A 15,814-nucleotide genomic window follows, 5' to 3' on the forward strand; every position below is an offset into this window, starting at 1 on the left:
GGTGAGCCCTATGGACGTGTGATTCGGCCATGTGTCACGTGCACCTAATTGCTGCAAAATAGATTGCTCAGTATCGAGCACACGGGTATGAAACACGACCGTGTGTCTCAGCCGTGTGAAGGACATGACCTAGGAACACGGGCGTGTGTCTTGGTCGTGTGACTTCAATTTGTTCTTGGGTGACAAATAGAGAGTTACATGGGTTAGGGACACGGTCGTGTGTGACCACACGGGCGTGTCCCAAGCCACACGGGCGTGTGACCTCTATCTTATTAAAATTTTTCTAAGTGTCGTGAAAATTTCTCAAGTTCTCAGTTTAGTCCCGAACCGCCTCCAAAGCATGTTTTGGGCCTCGTAGGCTCGTATTAGAGACTTTATGAGTAAATGCAAAAATTTTAATTTGGAAAAAAATTTATGGCTCAAAAATGTATAATTGTTTGTGTGATGAGTCCATTAATGCTCGTACCCTATTCCGACGTCGAATATGGGTAAGGGGTGTTACATTTAGTGGTATCAGAGCTATGGTTTAGTCGATTCTTAGACTAACCTAGCATGTGTGAGAGTCTAGCTATACATGCCATATGTAATCTATGATAATGTGATATCTCCTGTCTCTTATGGCATTATTTTGTTGAGACAGAGATGCTTTCCAACTGAGCTACGTTCGAAAATGCTGAAACTGATACTAAGATATTTGAAAATGTTTTTGTGATAAGTCAAAACTTGGAAAGGTATGAATAAGAGTTCATGATATGTATGTGATGATGTACAAAATGAAATAATCATAAGTTGAGAAATATGGAAAAGTGAAATGAAATGAAAGTTTATATTGTGATAAACTCATCCATGTTTGTTTGGCATTCATATGATGTTATGTGCTTAACTTATTTGATTAAGTGAATGCAATATGTAAACTTACTCAAAATTTATGTATTGTATGTATAAGTTTACTTGTTTGAATAGGACAATCAGAAAGCTCGTGTAACATAAATATGTATGTTAATTTGCCAGAAGTGAATTATATAACTGTGATGATATTATGATGACGATGAATGTTAAGTAAAATGTGTGTATATATGAGAGTCGAGTTAGAAGCTTTACGACCTCACCCCTTACCAATGTGGTATTTTATGATGAAATTTTACAAGATTTATGTTGAATAAGCTCACGAGTGAGAGACTAAAGAGTTCAGTAGCGGGATAACTAATAATGTGGTCAGAGTTGAAAATAGTTTGGCAAGTGAATACAATTTTGGAAAAGATGCCATTTTATTCTAAAGACCATTCGGATTTCGTAATGTCACGGTTAAAGAAAAAGTTAATCTCAGCTAATCAACCTATTCAGGTATGATGTCTAAAGCGTTATTTGCTGCGATTTCTTCCAGATTGATTTTTGTTAGTGAATGGAATAATACGGGATTTGTAATGACAGAATTAGTCAGAGAAATGATATTTGAATCGTAAAGATGTTTGAGTGTAACAGTTGTAATTGAATAGATTATGATGATCTCTCCTGGGTATGTTATATATTCATTTATCCTCATAGATATATGTGATTGTTCGTTTTCTGATGAGATTCTTGTCGTATGAGAATGCTAGCTGATTATAATGTTAGATGAAAGCACTGTTGGTCTGGTTGGTTGATGATCAGTATATCTTATATCTCTCTTTGGGGTTCTATTCTATTATGTTTGGAACGAAAGTTTATGGTGAAAATTTATGTGAGGCTATTCTTTTGTTTCTACTAGATGTTATTTTGTTTTATATATATATTTGGAAAATATATTATCTCTGTTACAATTGATTCCAAAGCGTGCAAGCATTGTTTTTTCTTCTGGTTTTCTTAGAGGAATAATCAAGATCTTTATTATTTCTTATGATTCATGTTCTCAGACTTCCAGTACGATATTCGTATCTTGAATATCTTTATCTCGATTTTTTTATCATTCTTATTTCGTAAATTATCAATCATGGCTCATTTTTAAAGTGTGTTATTTGACTTGTGATAACTATGTCTATTATGGGTGTATTTCTGGTTCCATCATAGGAACTTAGTGATTCTGGTATCAGGATTTCTCTAATTCTCGTGAAAGGAATTGACATTGGCAAAGGTATAGATAGTGGACGCTCAAGCTCAAATTTTATGATGGTTTTCTGTTCTCAGGTAAGTTTGACTAAGGTCAATGAGTTAAATCAGGATATTTTGTTTTCTTGAGCTAATGTAGTTGTAAAGATTTTTGATTAGCATGTTAAGGGAATTATAAATTATTGTATGTTTGAGTTGTTTAACAGCATGAAGAAAGGAGTATTTTGATATGTTACTATTTGATAGTTGAGATCAACTCAGTTGTTTTATCTGAGCGAGCTGGTCAGTTGAAAGGTAATTTGAGTTATATGGATTTAAGTTTATCCTCAGGTAAGAAAATAAAATCTTATACATTTATGGATGAATAGATGGACAGTTTGAAGGAAGAATTTATATTCTAGAAAGTATGATACAGAGATATACTTATTGGATTTGTTCTAATCTAATGATGTTGCTATGAGTTAAAGCTGTTCCGATTGATAAAGTTATCACATTTTTGAAAGTTTGAATAGTCTGTTGCATGTTAGCAAAGTTGAAAATAGTTGAAGGTGTTATTAACCGAAGCATTGGTTCTAGGTTCTGTTTGAATTGATAAAGAATTCGTGATTTTTCAGTGATGCATTATTGAATGGATTGGAATGTGTTTTAATACAAGAATGTAAAATGACAATTCATGCTTTCAGATAATTAAAGTCTCATTAAAAGAATTGTTCGACGAGTGACTTAGAGACGGCCGCTAGTATGTCTATGTTGAGAAATTGATGACATCGTTTGTTCGACGAAAAAAGTCATATGCTATTTGATTTCAAGAGTATAAAGTGTTTAGTGTTACAGAAAAATCTAAAATTAAGACAACATTGGTGGCTTGAACTATTGAAAGAAAGTGAATAGTTAACGATTAACTTTGGGGAAGTAGATATAGTTGCAGATGATTTAATGAAAAGCCTTTGTTCATTTTGTGAGTGTTGGTCACATGATTAATCTTATTTGATGGAAGTCTGAATCTAGATAAATTAAAAAGATAAAGTGATGTTTTCTTTGCAAGGTTGAGAACCTCAGGAATGTGATAGTGAGTGGTAAACTAAATGAGTACAGTGTGAGAGGACTTTTGATTCTGATTTCTGTTATTGTTACTCCAAGATAGAACTCATGCAATGAATTATCCAGAGCTTATGCAGAAAATGTTGTACGGGACTTAGTAGTAGCTCGTTTGTTCATTTAGATAGTAATTCAGATCTTTGACGACATGCTCCAACACCATGATTCAGAGTCCAAAGGTGATTGGAAAGAGATATACGAGGTGGAATTGATTTGTGATTCTAAAGAAAAGGGTGAAAATGATTCATGAAAGCTGAAAGCAACTTCAGATTGACATAAGTAGTTTACAGATTTAAAAATTTAAGATATTGGATTCCAGATCGATGACGGAATACTTTTGGAAGTATTGCCTTCGAAGAGGATTTTTTGATAAGGTAGGGGAAACTACAAGAACATTACCCTAATCTCTTTTTTGGTAAGATTTTTAGGGATGAAAATCCCTAAAGGGGGGAGAGTTGTAATAGCCCGATTTTGGGTCTAGTTGGAACAGTGGTTTGGGGACCACAAATCCAACGTAGAAAAATTTATTTTTATTATATTTTTATGGTATACAATTTTATGGAATAATTTTTTGAAAATTTCATTAAAAACTTTTAACGTTTGGGCGCTCAATTTGGTCAAAAGGACTAAATTGTAAAAAGTGCAAAGCTTGAGTTATATAAGCTAAAGGTGTCTAATTGTTATGAAATTTTGCATTGAAGGTCCTTAAATGATAATTAGACCATTGGTTAAGTTGGTTGACAAAAATGGACATGGTTAGGTATGTTTTTAAAGTTTTACATTAAGGGCATTTTGGTAATTTGGTAATTAAATGAATTAAAAAGCCAAAATAAAAGCCAATTTTTGTTCATCTTCCTCCCATGGCCGAAATTTACAAGGAGAAACAATGGCTAGGGTTTTTCAAGCTTTCAAGCTCGATTGTAAGTTCACCCGTTTTTAATGATTTATATGTTTTTGAAATCCTCAAAACATGATCTATCTATTTCTACCACTAATTTAAGACAAAATCAAAGTTTAAAATTTTACTCATGATGGATATTTGTGTATTTTGATGTTTAATGGTAGAAAATGAATGTTAGTTGTTTGATAAATAACTTTTGCTAAGTGACTTTCAATGAATATGCCTAAAAAGGACATATTTGTAAAAAAGTTGAAAAATGAGTGTCAAAATGTGAATAAAAGAAAAATGTTGGCTACTGTAAGCATGTATAAATTTTGGACAAGCATGGGTATTGAAGAAATTGAGTACATTTCATTTTATGAGCCTAGCAACTAAAATGTAAAAAAGTGAAACTTTAGGGGTAAAAATATAATTTTTGCCATAATGTGATTTTGGGCTGATTTGAATAGCATAATGATTAAATAAGTTAAATGTGATACTATAGATCAAGAAAAACGAGGTTCAAAATTAGAACGAAGGAAAAATGAGTATCTAACAGCTAGGTCCTTTTCGCCATTTTTATGCCGAGGTAAGTTCGTATATTTAATAAGTATTAAATTATATATGTATAAATGCGTAATTGATATAATTGTGGTAATTGTTATATTATTGAAATGAAATGTGAATGCTATTGAGTGCGATACTACGAAAATGACCGACAAAGATTCAATATAGTGAAAGTCCCGATTGAACCTTAAGAATAGATAGGATATAAATGTCATGACATTAGGGTTACTGAGATTACGTGTAAGACCATACCTGGGATATGGCATCGATATGAGATTTCGAGAAAGACCATAGCCGGGTTATTGGCATCGATACGAGATTACATGTAAGACCATATCTGGGATATGGCATTACGGTACTGTGTGTACGAGATTCCATAGTATCCTTTAGTATTCCAAGTGGTTCAACTGGAAATTTAACAAATATGTCAAAGAAGAGAAAGAACATGTAAGTATTAGGAATTTGTACATGTATGAACATAAAGTTTATAAGCATTGACTTCATGATATTGTGAGTTCATGGTTTCCATGAGAATGTTTTTGTGAAAGCCTTGTAATGTACGAAATACATGGTAAATTCGGTAGGCGGTCGTGTAATTGACTTTCGAGCCAAATTGAGTTATGGTACAACATTGTTTTATTCACTCAAATTGTGATTTAACGGATATGAGAAAAAAGAAAGATTGGCATAATTGCCTATTAAAATGATTATGGGAATTGAATAATTGAAAGATGTTAAAATATATGCTTGAAAAGTGAATACTCACAGTTAATGTTCATGTTTATTATGAGGCTTGAAATGATGGGTTAATTGTAGTAATCTGTTAAAATGGAGAGATTATGGTTATTAGGCTAATGTAAAGACATGTTAAATTGTGCTTGCAAATTGATAGAGCAAACAATGTGATTGAATAAGTTATAATTGTAAATTTTAATGCAACTTATATTATCTTGTGTATCTATTATTAGACTTGGTAAATGATTGGTAAAAGTTGTTTATTATGTTCATATGGACTTACTAAGCTATATAGCTTACCCCCTTCCTTTCCCATGTTTTATAGTGTCGTAAAGCTAGCTCGAGTTGGAGATCGCTGGAGATCCTATCACACTATCAAGCTATCAAATGGGTATTGATGAATTCAAGTATTTTGAGATTATGGAATGTATAGGGACTTTGTCTTTTAGTCATATGTGTCATTATGACTTTAGCCTATATATTGGCTTGTGAGGACCAAGGGCTTGTTTTGATATTTGGCCGTGTAAATTGGCTTATTTGGCTAACATGGTTGTAAGCCTAAGTATATTCATATATATGTCAATGTCTTTGGTGATGTGATCATGGTATGCTTGGTGAATGTGAATAGTTTGGAAATGTGATTTATGGCATGAATGTGCAATGTTTGGTAATATGGTCTATTGATGAGATGATAAATTTGTGTGTGCAATAAGGTAACTAGAAAATAGTTAAATGAAGCCTAATGAAGGTGAAATTGACATGAATGATTTATGGCATGATAAATGTTGTGTGTATGATAGATGTTGATATGGTATTGGTATGTGATGGTCATAATTGTGAATGGTTTGGTTGTGACAGCCTTAAAACGACCCTAGTCAGAATGTGGTTTCGGGACCACAAAACCGAGGCATAAAAATAATTTAATATTTATTTTGATGCTTATAATATGTGTTAACTCATGTGTGACATTCTTGATGCTTTAATTTAGAGTTATAAATGTGAATTTCACTAGAAAGGACCTAGTAGTAAACTTTGAAAGTAGGATAGGGAAATGTGTGATGACTAATTAAAGCATGCATGCAAAACAACGGCCTCGCATGTCAAATGTCCCTCTTTTTACAAGTGATGGCCGGCCATGACAAAGAAATATGGGCAAAACATGTCATAGACATGTTTTGTTGGTGCATCATGGGTGAAAAAAATAAATTAATGAGCATGGGTAATAAAGAAATGGAAAAAAAAAAAGAAAAGAAAAAACTCATGGATGCCCATTGCCGTGAGTTGTGGAGAAAGAAAGAAGAATTTTTGTTCATCATTTTTCATTTCCTTTGGGCTGAAAATTCTAAGGAAGAAGGAAGGAATTCTTGTTTCATGTTGGTTTGGAAGAGGTTTAGGAGGAGGTTTGGCCATACTTGTACCTAGATTAAGGTAAGTTTGATGTTTTGCAATGAGATTCATGTATATTTTTGTAGTTAGCTTGAGTTCTAACTAGCCATGGTTCAAATCCTTACTATGTCATGGAGATGATATTCGGCTAAGGTGAGGTTGTGTTGATATCATTTGCATGCTAAAAGTGAAGCTTTGTAATGGTGCATGTGATGATGGATTGATGATTATTGAATATTTTTTTAACACTTTTGAGTGAGAGGTTGATAGATACCATGAGGTTAAACTTCATGACATTGTAAGCTTGTAAGTTGGATGATGAAGTTCATGCTTTGTGAAGGTAAATGGGGTAGAAGGAGCATTCGCCATAATGAAAATATATGAGTTAGTCATAGTCATCCTTATGATTCGCCCTTGCACCTATATGTATATATGTTTGCACATGATGTATTGGCATGACATATATACTATTTCAAGGTATATATTTGCTTGTGATGATGTTTGGTTATGAAGTACATGAGAGATGTGTATTGAGCTACAATATGTAATCGTTAGTTAGTAAAATGCATGCTGTTTTGTGTGGTATTATGCATAATTGGCCTCAACATGGACATGCATATTCAGCCACATGAAGGGGGGTTGGTGTGCATGCATTCGGTTAGAGGCAAGCATATTGATGCCTATTCTTGGCTTGGAAATTTCGGCTAAGGAGGGTACTAACTAATGTGTTGAATTCGATTCGTGATTTCGCACACATGTGACTCTAATGTCTAATGTGTATAAGGGCTAAGTACCTTGAGCTTCACTTTGATGTTTGAATGAATTGTATTGAATTGCTTGTTGTGCTTAAAAATTGTGCATGACCATTGTGTATTTGAGCTAAAGGATGGCCATATGACCATTTAAACTCCTTGTCATATTCGGCCATAAGCTATCATAATGAGATTTTAATAAGTTAAATTTGTGTGAATTAGCTCAAGAGCTTAAAGGGCCACAGTTGGATAAGGGAAAGGAAAAAGTGATCGAATAGCCGTCGAAATCGCTCGACAACATCCAAGGTAAGTCTTCAAGTAATGACCCTACTTGAATTATGTGAAATGCAATTATGGATGTGTAATGATTACTGATATATGTGTGTATGAGTATTTGAATGGTACCCGGGCTAAGTCCCGAAGGCAATTATGCTAGTGATTATATTGTGTTTGAGCCTTAGTAACGAAAATGAAACATGAATGTGTAATGATTATTGATGTATGTGTGCATGAGCAATTGAATGATATCCGGTTAAGACCAAGGCAATTGTGCTAGTGACTTTATCCGGCTAAGACCAAGGCATTCGTGCAAGTTGTTATATCAGGGCTAATACCCAAGGCATTTGTGCGAGTCGTTATATCCGGCTAAGACCAAGGCATTCGTATGCGTGTGGTTATATCCGGTTGTATTCAAGAAGCTTGGGTTGAAGGTGAGCGTTGGTTGCTGTAATAAATTTAATTAGTACGCTCGAAAAGCCCAAAGGATAAGGTATGTTTACATGTGCTATGGAAAAGTCGATACGTTTGAATAATATTCGTCAATCGACTAACGAATTTTCAGCTCTTGAATTGGTTGATATCTTGTGAATGTATATGTTGATGAAGTGTGAAGTAAGTATGATTATGTGAATGTGTATTAATGAAATGATTCATTTGGCTATGTGAATGTAATGCTTTAGTTAAAGCCGATTTCATTGCTTGAGATTTACTAAGCATAAACATGCTTACCCGCTGCTTTGGCTCTCTGTTTTATAGATTTTGCTCGCTAGCGATCGGATTCGGGATCATTGAAGTGAAGTCATCCACACTATCAAACCCCCTTTTTGGTACTCTTTTAGTTGAACTTTGGATATAGCATGTATAGGACTACCCTCGGTTGTTTTTAAGTACTTTGTGATGTATATGTGTACGGCCATGCGAAAATGGTTCGTAAAAGTGGATTATGAATTTGACCATTTGTGCTTGTAATTATATTTGGTTTCATGATGTGATTATGGTTTGGAATGAGAGTGTTGGTCACATAATCAGCCATTGGAATGGCTAAGTATGATCATATGTGGACCTATGCTTGTCAAAATTATAGTTGGCCCATGGAAACCACAAGATAGGTAAAGGTTACCTTGAAAACAGATGCTGGCAGCAGCAGTGGTGTGGTTTTGAAAAATCACAAAAATTTTTAGGAATGGTATTAAATAGTGAATAAGTTATGTAAACGAACCTTGACGAGTCTATTTTCATATGAAAGTAACGAAACAATCATATGAACAGTATATCGAGAGATATTAAAGTTCTCGTGAGACAGGGCCAGAACGGTTTCTGGGTCCCCTGTCGCGACTTTAAAAATTTACTATAAATTATCCGGAAAGAATTAGAAGTTATGCCTTATATGTGAAGATTCCATTTTTAGTCTAGTTTCATTAGAAATAAACGGCACCAGTATTAAAGCCCTGTACAGAGAGATATTCAAGTTGTAACGCATGAAGGTCAGTGTTGTCGACCCCTGTAACATGGGTGACTTTAACTAATAAACTGTACCAATTGGCCTGACCAAAAATTCTAGAAATAAATCCATGGATGGATATATGAGTCTAAATTCAGGGAAAATTTACAGAATCAGTTTCCGAGTTTTGAAACTCGAGATATGATTTTTAAGGCGACAGTGATGCAGTTTTCCAGCCTGTCTGGAAATGCCAAATTGGTCGGTACTTTAAGAGGATTTGTCTCGTTAACCCCTCGTGTCCCATACACGGCGATGGTCTCGGGCTCGGGTGTTACAATTTTATTGGTATCGAGCTACGGTTTAGTCGATTCTAGGACTACCGTGATATGTTTGGGGTCTAGCTATACATGCCATTAAGTGATGAATTGATAGTGTGGTGATTTCGACAATTTGAATTTCGTTTGTTTATAGCAATGGATCCCGATCCCAACCGAGCAATAGCTGATGATGTGGAGAGTGTGGCGCTGCTCCCGCGCAAGGAGGGACAGAGCGGACTCTCAACCTATGGCTAGCAATCCAAATGATGAGGCTAAGCAAGCCTTTTATAGTGTGATGAATGATTGGTTCAACCAATACATTAGAACTAACACTACTGTTCCACAACCTCCATTCCCGACTAATGCAACCTCAAGACCTACAATACCTCCCAGAATCGACCAAGTAAGGTCAAGCAAGCCCCCAGTCGACAGAATTCGTAAACATGGGGCTACTGAATTTAAAGCTACGGATAGCGACGATGCCGAGCAAGCTGAATTTTGGTTGGACAACACTATCCGGGTGCTCGATGAGCTATCTTGTACACCCGATGAATGCTTAAAGTGTACTATCTCCTTGCTACGCGATTCCGCCTACTATTGGTGGAGTACTCTGACTTCGGTTGTGCCTAGAGAGCAAGTAACTTGGGAGTTCTTCCAAACCGAGTTCCGAAAGAAGTATATCAGTCAGAGATTCATCGACCAAAAACGAAAGGAATTTCTTGATCTTAAGCAAGGCTCTATGTCCGCATCGACTAAGAGCGAAAATTTGTTAGACTCGAGATACGCCGAATGTGTTTCGTCGAAGCTATTATGTGTAAACGCTTCGAGGATGGGCTGAATGATGATATAAGGATGTTTGTTGGCATTCTCGAAATACGAGAGTTCGTAGTACTTGTTGAGCGAGCTTGTAAAGCCGAAGAGCTTAGAAAGGAGAATCAAAAAGTTGATGTGGGAACTGGAGAATTTCGAAAAAGGTCCTCGGGAAAGTCTCTTCAACAGGCATCGAAGAGATTTCGAGAAGATGTGAGCCGGTCTAGAGGCGCTTCGGGCCTTTTTAGACGAGATCGTGATCGACCCCCAATGGGTATACGAGGCACTTCGGTCTCGGTGTTGGGAATGATCGTCGAAACCGAATGGAGTGTCAACATTGTGGCAAATGGCATTCGGGAGTCAGAGGTTCCGTGATCGCTCTCGCTATAAGTGTGGATCGGCCGACCACTTTATCAAGGATTGCCCGAGGTTGCTTGAACAAAATGTAAGTCGAGTGGAAACCCGGTGCTACCAACGTCAAGTAGGCCATCCGAAAATACGGGCAATGCTAGTGGCGGTCAGAGAGGGTCGAGAGATGCTACAACAAGACCCGAGGCTCGTGCTCCTGCTAGGACATATGCCATACGCGCACGCGAGGATGCTACCTCACCAGATGTCATTACCGGTACATTCACTCTTTTCGATACTAATGTGATTGCTTTGATTGACCTTGGTTCTACTTATTCTTATATATGCGAAACCTTAGTATCCAGTAAGACTTTGCCTATTGAGTCTACTGAGTTTGTAATTCGGGTGTCAAACCCCTTGGGTCATTACGTGCTTGTCAATAAAGTGTGTAAGAAAAGTCCCCTAGTATTTCGAGGTTCTTGTTTTCCGACGGACTTGATGCTTTTGCCGCTCGATTTAATTCGACGTTATTCTTGGTTTGGATTGGTTGACCATGCACGATGCGGTTGTAAATTGCAAAAGCAAGACTATCGATCTGAGGTGCGCGAATAACGATATAATTCGGGTTGAGTCTACGGACTTAAAGGGGTTGCCAGCTGTAATATCAGCAATGTTGGCCCAGAAATATGTAAAAAAAGGGTGCGAAGCGTACCTTGCGTATGTGCTCGATGACAAGGAGTCAGAAAAGAGACCCGAATCTATGCCATTGGTTTGTGAATACCCGGATGTTTTCCCTGAAGAATTGCCAGGTTTACCACCTGTTCGGGAAATAGAGTTTGGCATCGAATTGGTACCTGGTACCACTCCAATTTCGATAGCTCCGTATCATATGGCACCAATAGAATTAAAGGAGTTGAAAGCTCAGTTGCAAGAATTGGTGGATAGAGGTTTTGCTCGTCCGAGTTTTTCACCTTGGGGTGCGCCGGTGTTGTTTGTGAAAAGAAGGATGGAACCATGAGGTCGTAGCATCGACTATCGCCGCCTTAATAAAGCGACGATAAAGAACAAATATCCGTTATCACAGACGACGATTTGTTCGATCAACTGAAGGAGCCTCGGTGTTCTCGAAAATAGATTTGAGATCGGGCTATTATCGCCAGAATTGAGATTCGGACGCACTCAAGACCGCCTTCGAAGCGAGATATGGTCACTACGAGTTCCTAGTGATGCCGCTTGGGCTTACTAATGCCCTGCGGTATTTATGGATTTGATGAATCGGATCTTCGCACCATATTTGGATCAGTTCAGTAGTCGTGTTCATTGATGACATCTTGGTCTATTCAAGAAATGAGACCGAACATCTTGAACACCGAGGTTAGTCTGCAAATTTTACGGATACGCAATTATATGCTAAGTTCACAAGTGTGAGTTCGGTTAAGAGAGGTTAGCTTCTTGGGGCATGTGGTATCTCAGATCGGTATTCGAGTCGAATTCAACAAAATTTCAGCCATACTTAACTGGAAGCCTCCGAGAAATATTACCGAAGTTCGGAGCTTTTTGGGGCTTGCCGGTTATTACCGACGATTTGTAAAAGGTTTCTCAACGATAGCCATGCCAATGACGAAGCTACTCCAAAAGGATGTTAAGTTCGAATGGACGGAGAAATGTCAGAAAAGTTTCGATCAACTAAAAACTTATTTGACTGAAGCCCCAATTCTAGTGCAACCCAAATCTGGCAAAGAGTTTGTCATCTATAGTGACGCCTCCCTACTTGGGTTAGGTTGCGTATTGATGCAAGAAGGTCGAGTTGTGGCCTATGCGTCGAGGCAATTAAAGCCACATGAGAAAAATTATCCGACCCATGATCTCGAATTGGCTGCCATCGTATTCGCTTTAAAGATATGGCGACATTACTTAGTTAGTGAGAAGTGCCATGTGTATTCGGATCACAAAAGTCTCAAATATTTGATGACTCAAAGAGACTTAAATCTGCGACAAAGACGTTGGCTCGAGCTGTTAAACGATTATGAGCTGGTCATTGACTATCACCGGAAAGGCGAATGTGGTTGCGGATGCCTTAAGTCAAATCATTATTCGCTTACGAGCGATGAATGTGCACTTGTCCGCTCGATCCGACAATGCGTTAGTAGCTGAATTGAAAGCCAAACCATTATTGATACATCAAATTTGTGAAGCTCAAAAGTCGACGATGAGTTGGTTGCAAAACGGGTGAGTGTGTTCAACAAGGAATCGGAGTTTCAGATCGATGATGACGATTGTTTGAGGTTGGGGTCGTCTGTGTGTTCCAAAGAATTGAACTTATTTCGATAATTCAATGAAGCCCATTGTAGCCGAATGGCAATCCACCCAGGAGTACGAAGATGTACAACGATTTGAAACGCCGGTTTTGGTGGCATGGTATGAAACGAGACATCTCGACTTTGTTTCGAGATGTTTAATATGTCAACAAGTGAAAGCGGAACATCAAGTGCCTTCAGATTACTTCATCGATCACGATACCCGAGTGGAAATGGGATCGAGTCACAATGGACTTTGTATCCGACCGCCATTGTCACGAGTAAGAAGGATGCGGTTTGGGTCGTGGTAGATAGATTGACTAAGTCGGCTCACTTTGTCCCCGTGACGCACGGATTTTTCAATGGACAAACTAGCCAATTGTACGCTTCTCGATTGTGAGATTACACGGGTGCCTATTTCCATCGTGGTCGGATAGAGATCCGAGATTTACCTCACGATTTTGGAAGAAGTTGCAAGAAGCTTTGGGTACCAAGTTGCATTTCAGCACCGCCTTTCACCCCAAACCGATGGTCAATCCGAGCGGATAATTCAAATACTTGAGGATATGTTGAGATGTTGCATCCTCGAGTTCAATGGTTCATGGGAACGGTATTTGCCTTTGATTGAATTCGCTACAGCAATAGTTTTCAATCAAGTATTAAGATGGCACCCACGAGGCTTTGTATGGTCGTAAATGCCGTACACCATTGTTTTGGACCGAGCTCGGTGAAAGCAAAATTTTCGGGGTGGATTTGATTAGAGATGCTGAACAGAAAGTGAAAGTAATCCGTGAAAGTCTAAAGATAGCCTCCGACCGTCGTAAGTCGACGCGGATTTGAAGCGTAAAGACATCAAGCATCGTGGGGATAAAGTGTTTTCAAGGTTTCGCCTTGGAAAAAGATACTCGATTCTACCGTAAGGGCAAGTTGAGCCCGAGGTTCATTGGGCCATATGAGATATCCGAGCGAGTCGGTCCAGCTTGCATATCGCTTGATTTTGCCTCGAACTCGAAAAGATTCACGATGTCTTTCATTTTCGATGCTTCGACGCTATAGATCCGATCCATCGCACGTGATTGGTCCATCGAGGTTGAAATTCAAGCCAATATGAGTTATGAGGAAGAACAGATTCAGATCCTATCACGTGAAGTGAAAGAGTTGCGAAACAAGCGAGTTCCGCTAGTGAAAGTGTTCGCTCAAACACGGATAGAAGAAGCTACTTGGGAAACCGAGAACTCTATGAAAGAGCGATACCCAACCCTATTTACCGGTAAGATTTTCGGGGACGAAAATTTCTTAAGTGGGGAAGAGTTGTGACAGCCTTAAAACGACCCTAGTCGGAATGTGGTTTCGAGACCACAAAACCGAGGCATAAAAATAATTTGATATTTATTTTAATGCTTATAATATGTGTTAACTCATGTGTGACATTCTTGATGCTTTAATTTAGAGTTATAAATGTGAATTTCACTAGAAAGGACCTAGTAGTAAACTTTGAAAGTAGGATAGGGAAATGTGTGATGACTAATTAAAGCATGCATGCAAAACAACGGCCTCGCATGTCAAATGTCCCTCTTTTTACAAGTGATGGCCGGCCATGACAAAGAAATATGGGCAAAACATGTCATAGACATGTTTTGTTGGTGCATCATGGGTGAAAAAAATAAATTAATTAGTACGCTCGAAAAGCTTGGGTTGAAGGTGAGCGTTGGTTGCTGTAATAAATTTAATTAGTACGCTCGAAAAGCCCAAAGGATAAGGTATGTTTACATGTGCTATGGAAAAGTCGATACGTTTGAATAATATTCGTCAATCGACTAACGAATTTTCAGCTCTTGAATTGGTTGATATCTTGTGAAAGTATATGTTGATGAAGTGTGAAGTAAGTATGATTATGTGAATGTGTATTAATGAAATGATTCATTTGGCTATGTGAATGTAATGCTTTAGTTAAAGCCGATTTCATTGCTTGAGATTTACTAAGCATAAACATGCTTACCCGCTGTTTTGGCTCTCTGTTTTATAGATTTTGCTCGCTAGCGATCGGATTCGGATCATTGAAGTGAAGTCATCCACACTATCAAACCCCTTTTGGTACTCTTTAGTTGAACTTTGGATATGGCATGTATAGGACTACCCTCGGTTGTTTTTAAGTACTTTGTGATGTATATGTGTACGGCCATGCGAAAATGGTTCGTAAAAGTGGATTATGAATTTGACCATTTGTGCTTGTAATTATATTTGGTTTCATGATGTGATTATGGTTTGGAATGAGAGTGTTGGTCACATAATCAGCCATTGGAATGGCTAAGTATGATCATATGTGGACCTATGCTTGTCAAAATTATAGTTGGCCCATGGAAACCACAAGATAGGTAAAGGTTACCTTGAAAACAGATGCTGGCAGCAGCAGTGGTGTGGTTTTGAAAAATCACAAAAATTTTTAGGAATGGTATTAAATAGTGTATAAGTTATGTAAACGAACCTTGACGAGTCTATTTTCATATGAAAGTAACGAAACAATCATATGAACAGTATATCGAGAGATATTAAAGTTCTCGTGAGACAGGGCCAGAACGGTTTCTGGGTCCCCTATCGCGACTTTAAAAATTTACTATAAATTATCCGGAAAGAATTAGAAGTTATACCTTATATGTGAAGATTCCATTTTTAGTCTAGTTTCATTAGAAATAAACGGCACCAGTATTAAAGCCCTGTACAGAGAGATATTCAAGTTGTAACGCATGAAGGTCAGTGTTGTCGACCCCTGTAACATGGGTGACTTTAACTAATAAACTGTACCAATTGGCCCGACCAAA

The sequence above is a fragment of the Gossypium arboreum genome, chromosome 7 (assembly GCF_025698485.1).
Source record: "Gossypium arboreum isolate Shixiya-1 chromosome 7, ASM2569848v2, whole genome shotgun sequence".
Lineage (NCBI taxonomy): Eukaryota > Viridiplantae > Streptophyta > Magnoliopsida > Malvales > Malvaceae > Gossypium > Gossypium arboreum.